Source organism: Oncorhynchus keta, chromosome 10, assembly GCF_023373465.1.
Source record: "Oncorhynchus keta strain PuntledgeMale-10-30-2019 chromosome 10, Oket_V2, whole genome shotgun sequence".
In the NCBI taxonomy this organism is placed as follows: Eukaryota; Metazoa; Chordata; class Actinopteri; order Salmoniformes; family Salmonidae; genus Oncorhynchus; species Oncorhynchus keta.
Window position 1 is genome coordinate 10,821,339 of NC_068430.1, and position 12,500 is coordinate 10,833,838.

General features: G+C 44.5%; 1 protein-coding gene across 1 annotated transcript in view; it reads right to left on the minus strand.

The window, feature by feature from the left end:
* The window catches only part of LOC127932611 (copine-8-like), a 472,696-nt gene that overhangs the window by 73,864 nt on the left and 386,332 nt on the right, over positions 1 to 12,500 (minus strand). The gene's annotated exons all lie outside the window — the stretch shown is intronic.

The window sequence follows — 12,500 nt, forward strand, 5'->3', positions numbered from 1 at the left end:
TCTCGATATCATGCTGTCACGAAATCAACGATGTGATTAGATTTAACGTAACTATGAGCTGTGGCTCAAAGCAGCCTCATAAAAACGTTCAGCCAGACATTCACGTTTCCCACACAGAGTTGAAATATCTAGGTAACATTTTGAATGTGAACAGAGCTGTGGCACCCTATTCCCTACATGGTGCACATCAAAGTAGTGCACTATATGGGGAATAGGGTGGCATTTGGGACGTCTTCCATATCTACTGATATTACACCCTCTCATTCTCCGTGATGCCTTGGCATTATCTCTGATGACAGAAAGGAATGGTGGTGGTGGGGCCCATTCCTAACCATTCCTGATGACATGCTCTCCAACCAGTCAGTAATCAGTCTAACAAACTGTGATCAGTGATCCTATAGCAATACACAAGTTGTTTTTCTCAGTCCTGTCACGGTAGATACTGGTCCATATGACCATCACTAATATAATGACAGCTAGCTGGCTAACGTTAGCTAGGCTAGGGGTTAGGGTTCATTTTGGACCATCACTAATATAATGACAGCTAGCTGGCTAACGTTAGCTAGGCTAGGGGTTAGGGTTCATTTTGGACCATCACTAATATAATGACAGCTAGCTGGCTAATGTTAGCTAGGCTAGGGGTTAGGGTTCATTTTGGAGTTAGGTAAAAGGGTTAAGGTCAGGTGAAGGGTTAGTTAACATGTTACCTCGATTAACCGCAGTACCCCCTGTAAATAGCCTCCACATTGACTCTATACCAGTACCCCCTGTATATAGCCTCCACATTGACTCTGTACCCCCTGTAAATAGCCTTCACATTGACTCTGTACTGGTACCCCCTGTACTGGTACCCCCCTTGACTCTGTACTGGTACCCCCTGTATATAGCCTCCACATTGACTCTGTACTGGTACCCCCTGTATATAGCCTCCATATTGACTCCATATTGACTCGGTACTGGTACCCCCTGTATATAACCTCCACATTGACTCCGTACTGGTACCCCCTGTATATAGCCTCCATATTGACTCTGTACTGGTACCCCCTGTATATAGCCTCCATATTGACTCCATATTGACTCGGTACTGGTACCCCCTGTATATAGCCTCCATATTGACTCTGTACTGGTACCCCCTGTATATAGCCTCCATATTGACTCTGTACTGGTACCCCCTGTATATAGCCTCCACATTGACTCTGTAAAGTCTGTCGTTCTGCCCCTGAACAGGCAGTTAACCCACTGATCCTAGGCTGTCATTTAAAATAAGACTTTGTCTTAACTGACTTGACATGGAAACATGTGTTTGTTTATTTATTTTAAATGTAACCTTTATTTAACTAGGAAAGTCAGTTATTAAGAACAAATTCTTATTTACAATGACGGCCTACCCCGGACGATGCTGGGCCAACTGTGCGCCGCCCTATGGGACTCCCAATCACGGCCAAAAGTGATTTAGCCTGGATTCGAACCAGGGACTGTAGTGAACTGAGATGCAGTTCCTTAGACCGCTGCGCCACTCGGGAGCCAAAGCATTGCCAAAGCAATTTAAACATCTCACTCCCCTCTCTCTCTCTCTCTCTCTCTCTCTCTCTCTCTCTCTCTCTCTCTCTCTCTCTCTCTCTCTCTCACCCTCTCCCTCACCCTCACCCTCACCCTCACCCTCTCCCTCACCCTCACCCTCACCCTCTCTCTCTCCCTCCCTCCCTCCCTCCCTCCCTCCCTCCAAAATCTTGGATTCAAGTGTTATTCTAAATGAGACTGTTGTTGTTGTCTAACTCTCTCTCTCTGGGGACCGCCGTGCTGGTTTGTTCCAGACACACTGAACGAGCTATGGACCCAAAATATCACTCATTTCCCTACATATACCCTTATGGGACATGGTCAGAAATAGGTAAATATGTAGGGAATAAGGTGCTATTTGGGAGGGGGTTTCAGTGCATGAAAACAGAAACATAGATGCAATAAACAAGCTGGTGTTGTTCTGTAGGAGCTGGTAATTAAACAGAGAAAAGTACCAACAACAATAAACAACAACAACACAATTCTGAGAAGACAGATGATAGATAGATAGATAGATAGATAGATAGATAGATAGATAGATAGATAGATAGATAGATAGATAGATAGATAGATAGATAGATAATAGAAGATAGATGATAAATAGATGATAGATGATAGAAGATAGATGATAATAGATGATAGAAGATAGAAGATAGATGATAATAGATGATAGAAGATAGAAGATGGATGATAGATGATAGAAGATAGATGATAGATGATAGAAGATAGATGATAATAGAAGATAGAAGATAGATGATAATAGAAGATAGAATGATGATAGATGATAGAAGATAGAAGATAGATGATAATAGAAGATAGAAGATAGAAGATAGATGATAATAGATGATAGATGATAGAAGATAGATGATAATAGATGATAGAAGATAGAAGATAGATGATAATAGATGATAGATGATAGAAGATAGATGATAATAGATGATAGAAGATAGAAGATAGATGATGATAGATGATAGAAGATGACATATGATAGAAGATAGATGATAGATGATAGACGATAGATGATAGAAGATAGATAAATCTGATAAATAAGATCTGCTAAATGACTTAAATGTAAATGTAAATGTAAGATAGATGATAGAAGATAGAAGATAGATGATAATAGATGATAGAAGATAGATGATAGATGATAGAAGATAGATGATAGAAGATAGATAATAGATGATAGGTGATAGATGATAGATGATAGAAGATAGATGATAGATGATAGATGATAGAAGATAGAAGATAGATGATAGAAGATAGATGATAGATGATAGATGATAGAAGATAGATGATAGAAGATAGAAGATAGATGATGATAGAAGATAGATGATAGACGATAGATGATGATAGATGATAGAAGATAGAAGATGTCATATGATAGAAGATAGAAGATGATAGATGATAGAAGATAGATGATAATAGATGATAGAAGATAGATGATAGATGATAATAGATGATAGAAGATAGAAGATAGATGATAATAGATGATAGAAGATAGATGATAATAGATGATAGAAGATAGATGATAGATGATAGAAGATAGATGATAGAAGATAGATAATAGATGATAGGTGATAGATGATAGATGATAGATGATAGAAGATAGATGATAGATGATAGATGATAGAAGATAGAAGATAGATGATAGAAGATAGATGATAGATGATAGATGATAGATGATAGAAGATAGATGATAGAAGATAGAAGATAGATGATGATAGAAGATAGATGATAGACGATAGATGATGATAGATGATAGAAGATAGAAGATGTCATATGATAGAAGATAGAAGATGATAGATGATAGAAGATAGATGATAATAGATGATAGAAGATAGATGATAGATGATAGAAGATAATAGATGATAGATGATAATAGATGATAGAAGATAGATGGTAGAAGATAGATGATAATAGATGATAGACGATAGATGATAGAAGATAGAAGATAGAAGATGACATATGATAGAAGATATAAGATAGATGATAGATGATAGAAGATAGATGATGATAGATGATAGAAGATAGAAGATAGATGATAATAGAAGATAGAATGATGATAGAAAATAGATGATAGACACACACACACAGAGTTTGGAGTTGGCTGATCTTACCACAGGAGAACAGACAGACCAGAGCAGTGTGCATGAACAGGATAAACACCTTGTCTGTTGTTGCCGGAGGGCCAGAGGCTCTACACTGGACACTACCCGTGCCAGCTGTACCTCGTAATGATACTGCTAATGGCTTTTTAATGTTGTAGCAGATCTCACTTGGTAACTGTTGGATGGGTTGTGTTTGGGTGAGAGAGAGGAAGTGTGTGTGTATGCGTGTGTGTGTGTGTGTGTGTGTGTGTGTGTGTGTGTGTGTGTGTGTGTGTGTGTGTGTGTGTGTGTGTGTGTGTGTGTGTGTGTGTGTGTGTGTGTGTGTGTGTGTGTGTGTGTGTGTGTGTGTGTGTGTGTGTGTGTGTGTGTGTGTGTGTGTGTGTGTGTGTGTGTGTGTGTGTGTGTGTGTGTGTGTGTGTGTGTGTATGCGTGCGTGCGTGCCTGCGTGCGTGTGCGTGTGTGTGTGCGTGTCTCACTGTCTCATTATCATTCCCAGTCAGACTCAGACTGCAGGCTGTGTTCAGTGTGTACAAACACACTCATCTCCACGAGGGCTCCAAGATCTTCCTACCTCGCTGCAGTGACACAGAGAAGTTATGCTGCTAGCCCATAACATCAGCATTAACCCTCCAGCCAACCCACGGTGCTTCACACAGAGCCAGATGTCTGCTCTTTGACATCCCTCAGACACAGAGATACATAGAGACGCTAGAATATAGAAAGCGGTCGGCAATGGAGACATATCTCCCCAGTTGATGTGTCCCTATGATCCAGGTGTCAGCGTTCCAGGTGAATGGATAAGGCAGAGTCAGGTGCAGGACGCAGGTATGAGTAAAATAATCTGAGCTTTCCTCAATATCAACAATGTTCCAACAAGGATAAACATAAATATCCAGAGCACATAAATGAAACCACTTGACAACGACAATCACGTACAAAACAAAAGGGAAAGCCAGAGGGTTAAATAAGGAACACTGATTATGGAATGGAAACCAGGTGTGTACAATGAGGACAAAACAAAAAGGAAAATGAAACAGGGATAGGAGGTGACTAGAAGGTCGGTGGTGACTAGAAGGTTGGTGATGACTAGAAGGTTGGTGGTGACTAGAAGGTCGGTGGTGACTAGAAGGTCGGAGGTGACTAGAAGGTCGGTGGTGACTAGAAGGTTGGTGATGACTAGAAGGTTGGTGGTGACTAGGAGGTCGGTGGTTACTAGAAGGTCGGTGATGACTAGAAGGTTGGTGGTGACTAGAAGGTTGGTGGTGACTAGAAGGTCGGTGATGACTAGAAGGTTGGTGGTGACTAGGAGGTCGGTGGTTACTAGAAGGTCGGTGATGACTAGAAGGTTGGTGGTGACTAGAAGGTCGGTGATGACTAGAAGGTCGGTGATGAATAGAAGGTCGGTGGTGACTAGAAGGTTGGTGGTGACTAGAAGGTCGGTGGTTACTAGAAGGTCGGTGGTGACTAGGAGGTCGGTGGTTACTAGAAGGTTGGTGATGACTAGAAGGTTGGTGGTGACTAGAAGGTCGGTGATGACTAGAAGGTTGGTGGTGACTAGAAGGTTGGTGGTGACTAGAAGGTCGGTGGTTACTAGAAGGTCGGTGGTGACTAGGAGGTCGGTGGTTACTAGAAGGTTGGTGATGACTAGAAGGTTGGTGGTGACTAGAAGGTCGGTGATGACTAGAAGGTTGGTGGTGACTAGAAGGTTGGTGGTGACTAGAAGGTCGGTGGTGACTAGGAGGTTGGTGGTGACTAGAAGGTCGGTGGTTACTAGAAGGTCGGTGATGACTAGAAGGTCGGTGATGAATAGAAGGTCGGTGGTGACTAGAAGGTCGGTGATGACTAGAAGGTCGGTGGTTACTAGAAGGTCGGTGATGACTAGGAGGTCGGTGGTGACTAGAAGGTTGGTGATGACTAGAATGTCGGTGGTGACTAGAAGGTCGGTGATGAATAGAAGGTCGGTGGTGACTAGAAGGTCGTGATGAATAGAAGGTCGGTGGTGACTAGGAGGTCGGTGATGAATAGAAGGTCGGTGGTGACTAGAAGGTCGGTGATGACTAGAATGTCGGTGGTGACTAGAAGGTCGGTGATGAATAGAAGGTCGGTGGTGACTAGGAGGTCGGTGATGAATAGAAGGTCGGTGGTGACTAGAAGGTCGGTGATGACTAGGAGGTCGGTGGTGACTAGAAGGTTGGTGATGACTAGAATGTCGGTGGTGACTAGAAGGTCGGTGATGAATAGAAGGTCGGTGGTGACTAGAAGGTCGGTGATGAATAGAAGGTCGGTGGTGACTAGAAGGTCGGTGGTTACTAGAAGGTCGGTGGTGACTAGAAGGTCGGTGGTGACTAGAAGGTCGGTGATGAATAGAAGGTCGGTGGTGACTAGAAGGTCGGTGATGAATAGAAGGTCGGTGGTGACTAGAAGGTCGGTGGTTACTAGAAGGTCGGTGGTGACTAGAAGGTTGGTGATGACTAGAAGGTCGGTGATGAATAGAAGGTCGGTGGTGACTAGAAGGTCGGTGATGAATAGAAGGTCGGTGGTGACTAGAAGGTCGGTGATGAATAGAAGGTCGGTGGTGACTAGAAGGTCGGTGGTTACTAGAAGGTCGGTGGTTACTAGAAGGTTGGTGATGACTAGAAGGTCGGTGGTGACTAGAAGGTCGGTGATGACTAGAAGGTCGGTGATGACTAGAAGGTCGGTGGTGACTAGAAGGTCGGTGGTGACTAGAAGGTCGGTGGTGACTAGAAGGTCGGTGGTGACTAGAAGGTCGGTGGTTACTAGAAGGTCGGTGATGACTAGAAGGTCGGTGGTTACTAGAAGGTTGGTGATGACTAGAAGGTTGGTGATGACTAGAAGGTCGGTGATGAATAGAAGGTCGGTGGTGACTAGAAGGTCGGTGGTTACTAGAAGGTCGGTGGTGACTAGAAGGTTGGTGATGACTAGAAGGTCGGTGGTTACTAGAAGGTCGGTGGTGACTAGAAGGTTGGTGATGACTAGAAGGTCGGTGGTGACTAGAAGGTCGGTGATGACTAGAAGGTCGGTGGTGACTAGAAGGTCGGTGGTGACTAGAAGGTCGGTGGTGACTAGAAGGTTGGTGGTGACTAGAAGGTCGGTGGTTACTAGAAGGTCGGTGATGACTAGAAGGTCGGTGGTTACTAGAAGGTTGGTGATGACTAGAAGGTTGGTGATGACTAGAAGGTCGGTGATGAATAGAAGGTCGGTGGTGACTAGAAGGTCGGTGGTTACTAGAAGGTCGGTGGTGACTAGAAGGTCGGTGGTGACTAGAAGGTCGGTGGTTACTAGAAGGTCGGTGATGACTAGAAGGTCGGTGGTTACTAGAAGGTTGGTGATGACTAGAAGGTCGGTGGTTACTAGAAGGTCGGTGATGACTAGAAGGTCGGTGGTTACTAGAAGGTCGGTGATGACTAGAAGGTCGGTGGTTACTAGAAGGTTGGTGATGACTAGAAGGTTGGTGATGACTAGAAGGTCGGTGATGACTAGAAGGTCGGTGGTGACTAGAAGGTCGGTGGTGACTAGAAGGTCGGTGGTGACTAGAAGGTCGGTGGTGACTAGAAGGTCGGTGGTGACTAGAAGGTCGGTGGTGACTAGGAGGTCGGTGATGACTAGAAGGTCGGTGGTGACTAGAAGGTCGGTGGTGACTAGGAGGTCGGTGATGACTAGAAGGTCGGTGATGACTAGAAGGTCGGTGGTGACTAGGAGGTTGGTGATGACTAGAAGGTCGGTGATGACTAGAAGGTCGGTGATGACTAGGAGGTCGGTGGTGACTAGAAGGTTGGTGATGACTAGAAGGTCGGTGATGACTAGAAGGTCGGTGATGACTAGGAGGTCGGTGGTGACTAGGAGGTCGGTGGTGAATAGAAGATCGGTGACGTCGACCACCCAACGCCGCCCGAACATGGAGAGGGACCAACTTCGGCGGAAGTCGTGACACCAGGACCGAAACAGTATCACTTATCAACTGTCTGTTAACTTAATGGTTATTTTGGATGAAAATGTCAAATCAATGTCTGATTTAAAAGTTTGAATCGATGTCCGGCTCATTGCTCAGTTAGTCAAACATTTCTCAGTTTTATCCGGTGTTAGAATGATGGCAGAGGAGGGAAGGATAGACAACAGAGAAGACAACACTGTGTTATGTCCAAAATGGCACCCTATTCCCTATATAGTGCACTACTTCTCCCTATGCAGTGCTTAAAATATATTAAATTCATGCCAATTACATCTAAGAAAATAACCAAGTTTCACAGTGTCTATAAATAAATGATACGGTTTGGATTAACATAGTAACCTCTCCCTGTATCTCCTCTTTAATCTCCCTGTATTACCTCTGTCATCTCCCTGTATCTCCTCTGTCATCTCCCTGTATCTCATCTGTCCTCTCCCTGTATCTCCTCTGTCATCTCCTTGTATCTCCTCCTTATCTCTTCTATCTCCCTGTATCTCCTCTGTCATCTCCCTGTAGCTCCTCTGTCATCTCCCTGTATCTCCTCTGCCATCTCCCTGTATCTCCTCTCTCATCTCCCTGTAGCTCCTCTGTCATCTCCCTGTATCTCCGCTATCTCCCTGTATCTCATCTGTCATCTCCCTGTAGCTCCTCTCTCATCTCCCTGTATCTCCTCTGCCATCTCCCTGTATCTCCTCTGTCATCTCCCTGTATCTCCTCTCTCATCTCCCTGTATCTCCTCCTTATCTCCTCTGTAATCTCCCTGTATCTCCTCTGTCATCTCCCTGTAGCTCCTCTGTCATCTCCCTGTATCTCCTCTGTCATCTCCCTGTAGCTCCTCTGTCATCTCCCTGTATCTCCTCTGTCATCTCCCTGTAGCTCATCTGTAATCTCCCTGTATCTCCTCTGTCATCTCCCTGTAGCTCCTCTGTAATCTCCCTGTATCTCCTCTGTCATCTCCCTGTATCTCCTCTGTCATCTCCCTGTATCTCCTCTGTAATCTCCCTGTATCTCCTCTGTCACCTCCCTGTATCTCCTCTGTCATCTCCCTGTATCTCCTCTGTCATCTCCCTGTATCTCCTCTGTCATCTCCCTGTAGCTCCTCTGTCATCTCCCTGTAGCTCCTCTGTCATCTCCCTGTAGCTGATGGAGGTGGTGTTTTTATTTATTTATTAGGATCCCCATTAGCCGACGCCAATGGCAACATCTAGTCTTACTGGGGTCCGACACATCTTATCTTACTGGGGTTCGACACATCTTATCTTACTGGGGTTCGACACATCTTATCTTACTGGGGTTCGACACATCTTGTCTTACTGGGGTCCGACACATCTTATCTTACTGGGGTTCGACACATCTTATCTTACTGGGGTTCGACACATCTTATCTTACTGGGGTTCGACACATCTTATCTTACTGGGGTGTGACACATCTTATCTTACTGGGGTTCGACACATCTAGTCTTACTGGGTTCCGACACATCTTATCTTAGTGGGGTGTGACACATTTTATCTTACTGGGGTTCGACACATCTAGTCTTACTGGGGTGTGACACATCTTATATTACTGGGGTTCGATACATCTTATCTTACTGGGGTCCGACACATCTTATCTTACTGAGGTCCAACGCATCTAGTCTTACTGGGGTGCGACACATCTTATCTTACTGGGGTCCGACACATCTTATCTTACTGGGGTCCCGACACATCTTATCTTACTGGGGTACGACACATGTTATCTTACTGGGGTCTGACACATCTAGTCTTACTGGGGTTCGACACATCTAGTCTTACTGGGGTCCGACAGATCTTGTCTTACTGGGGTTCGACACATCTTATCTTAATGGGGTTTGACACATCTTATCTTACTGGGGTTCGACACATCTTATCTTACTGGGGTCCAACACATCTTGTCTTACTGGGGTTCGACACATCTTATCTTACTGGGGTTCGACACATCTTATCTTACTGGGGTTCGACTCATCTTATCTTACTGGGGTTCGACACATCTTATCTTACTGGGGTTCGACACATCTTATCTTACTGGGGTCCGACACATCTTATCTTACTGGGGTTCGACACATCTAGTCTTACTGGGGTCCGACACATCTTATCTTACTGGGGTCCGACACATCTTGTCTTACTGGGGTTCGACACATCTTATCTTACTGGGGTTCGACACATCTTATCTTACTGGGGTTCGACTCATCTTATCTTACTGGGGTTCGACACATCTTATCTTACTGGGGTTCGACACATCTTATCTTACTGGGGTCCGACACATCTTATCTTACTGGGGTTCGACACATCTAGTCTTACTGGGGTCCGACACATCTTATCTTACTGGGGTCCGACACATCTTATCTTACTGGGGTCCGACACATCTAGTCTTACTGGGGTGTGACACATCTTATCTTACTGGGGTCCGACACATCTAGTTTTACTGGGGTCCGACACATCTAGTCTTACTGGGGTGTGACACATCTTATCTTACTGGGGTCCGACACATCTAGTCTTACTGGGGTGTGACACATAACGAAAAATACATTACAGACAAAATAATTTAATGTGAACATACATTTAAATACATGAACATGTAGCATCTGTGTGTGTGTGTGTGTGTGTGTGTGTGTGTGTGTGTGTGTGTGTGTGTGTGTGTGTGTGTGTGTGTGTGTGTGTGTGTGTGTGTGTGGGTGGGTGTGGGTGTGTGTGGGTGGGTGTATTGTATTGTTCTCCAGGCAGTTTGATAGTGTTGTTCTCCAGGCAGTTTGATAGTGTTGTTTCCCAGGCAGTTTGATAGTGTTGTTCTCCAGGCAGTTTGATTCAGTGTTGATCTCCAGGCAGTTTGATAGTATTGTTCCCCAGGCAGTTTGACTCAGTATTGTTCTCCAGGCAGTTTGATACAGTGTTGATCTCCAGGCAGTTTGATACAGTGTTGATCCCCAGGCAGTTTGATAGTGTTGTTCCCCAGGCAGTTTTATAAAGTGTGGTTCTCCAGGCAGTTTGATTCAGTGTTGTTTCCCAGGCAGTTTTATAAAGTGTGGTTCTCCAGGCAGTTTGATAGTGTTGTTCCCCAGGCAGTTTGATACAGTGTTGTTCCCCAGGCAGTTTGATAGTGTTGTTCTCCAGGCAGTTTGATACAGTATTGTTCTCCAGGCAGTTTGATACAGTGTTGTTCTCCAGGCAGTTTGATACAGTGTTGATCTCCAGGCAGTTTGATACAGTGTTGTTCTCCAGGCAGTTTGATACAGTGTTGTTCCCCAGGCAGTTTGATTCAGTATTGTTTCCCAGGAAGTTTTATAAAGTGTGGTTCTCCAGGCAGCTTGATAGTGTTGTTCTCCAGGCAGTTTGATACAGTGTTGTTCCCCAGGCAGTTTGATAGTGTTGTTCTCCAGGCAGTTTGATAGTGTTGTTCTCCAGGCAGTTTGTACAGTATTGTTCCCCAGGCAGTTTGATAGTGTTGTTCTCTAGGCAGTTTGATAGTGTTGTTCCCCAGGCAGTTTTATAAAGTGTGGTTCTCCAGGCAGTTTGATACAGTGTTGTTCCCCAGCCAGTTTGATAGTGTTGTTCTCCAGGCAGTTTGATAGTGTTGTTCTCCAGGCAGTTTGATAGTGTTGTTCTCTAGGCAGTTTGATAGTGTTGTTCCCCAGGCAGTTTTATAAAGTGTGGTTCTCCAGGCAGTTTGATACAGTGTTGTTCCCCAGGCAGTTTGATAGTGTTGTTCCCCAGGCAGTTTTATAAAGTGTGGTTCTCCAGGCAGTTTGATACAGTGTTGTTCTCCAGGCAGTTTGATAGTGTTGTTCCCCAGGCAGTTTGATTCAGTGTTGTTCCCCAGGCAGTTTTATAAAGTGTGGTTCTCCAGGCAGTTTGATACAGTGTTGTTCTCCAGGCAGTTTGATAGTGTTGTTCCCCAGGCAGTTTGATACAGTGTTGTTCCCCAGGCAGTTTGATACAGTGTTGTTCTCCAGGCAGTTTGATAGTGTTGTTCTCCAGGCAGTTTGATAGTGTTGTTCCCCAGGCAGTTTGATAGTGTTGTTCTCCAGGCAGTTTGATAGTGTTGTTCTCTAGGCAGTTTGAAACAGTATTGTTCCCCAGGCAGTTTGTACAGTATTGTTCCCCAGGCAGTTTGATAGTGTTGTTCTCTAGGCAGTTTGAAACAGTATTGTTCCCCAGGCAGTTTGATAGTGTTGTTCTCTAGGCAGTTTGTACAGTATTGTTCCCCAGGCAGTTTGATAGTGTTGTTCAGGCAGTTTGTACAGTATTGTTCCCCAGGCAGTTTGATAGTGTTGTTCTCTATGCAGTTTGTACAGTATTGTTCCCCAGGCAGTTTGATAGTGTTGTTCTCTAGGCAGTTTGTACAGTATTGTTCCCCAGGCAGTTTGATAGTGTTGTTCTCCAGGCAGTTTGATAGTGTTGTTCTCTAGGCAGTTTGAAACAGTATTGTTCCCCAGGCAGTTTGATAGTGTTGTTCTCCAGGCAGTTTGATAGTGTTGTTCTCTAGGCAGTTTGTACAGTATTGTTCCCCAGGCAGTTTGATAGTGTTGTTCTCTAGGCAGTTTGTACAGTATTGTTCCCCAGGCAGTTTGATAGTGTTGTTCTCCAGGCAGTTTGATAGTGTTGTTCCCCAGGCAGTTTGATAGTGTTGTTCTCCAGGCAGTTTGATAGTGTTGTTCTCTAGGCAGTTTGAAACAGTATTGTTCCCCAGGCAGTTTGTACAGTATTGTTCCCCAGGCAGTTTGATAGTGTTGTTCTCTAGGCAGTTTGAAACAGTATTGTTCCCCAGGCAGTTTGATAGTGTTGTTCTCTAGGCAGTTTGTACAGTATTGTTCCCCAGGCAGTTTGATAGTGTTGTTCTCTAGGCAGTTTGTA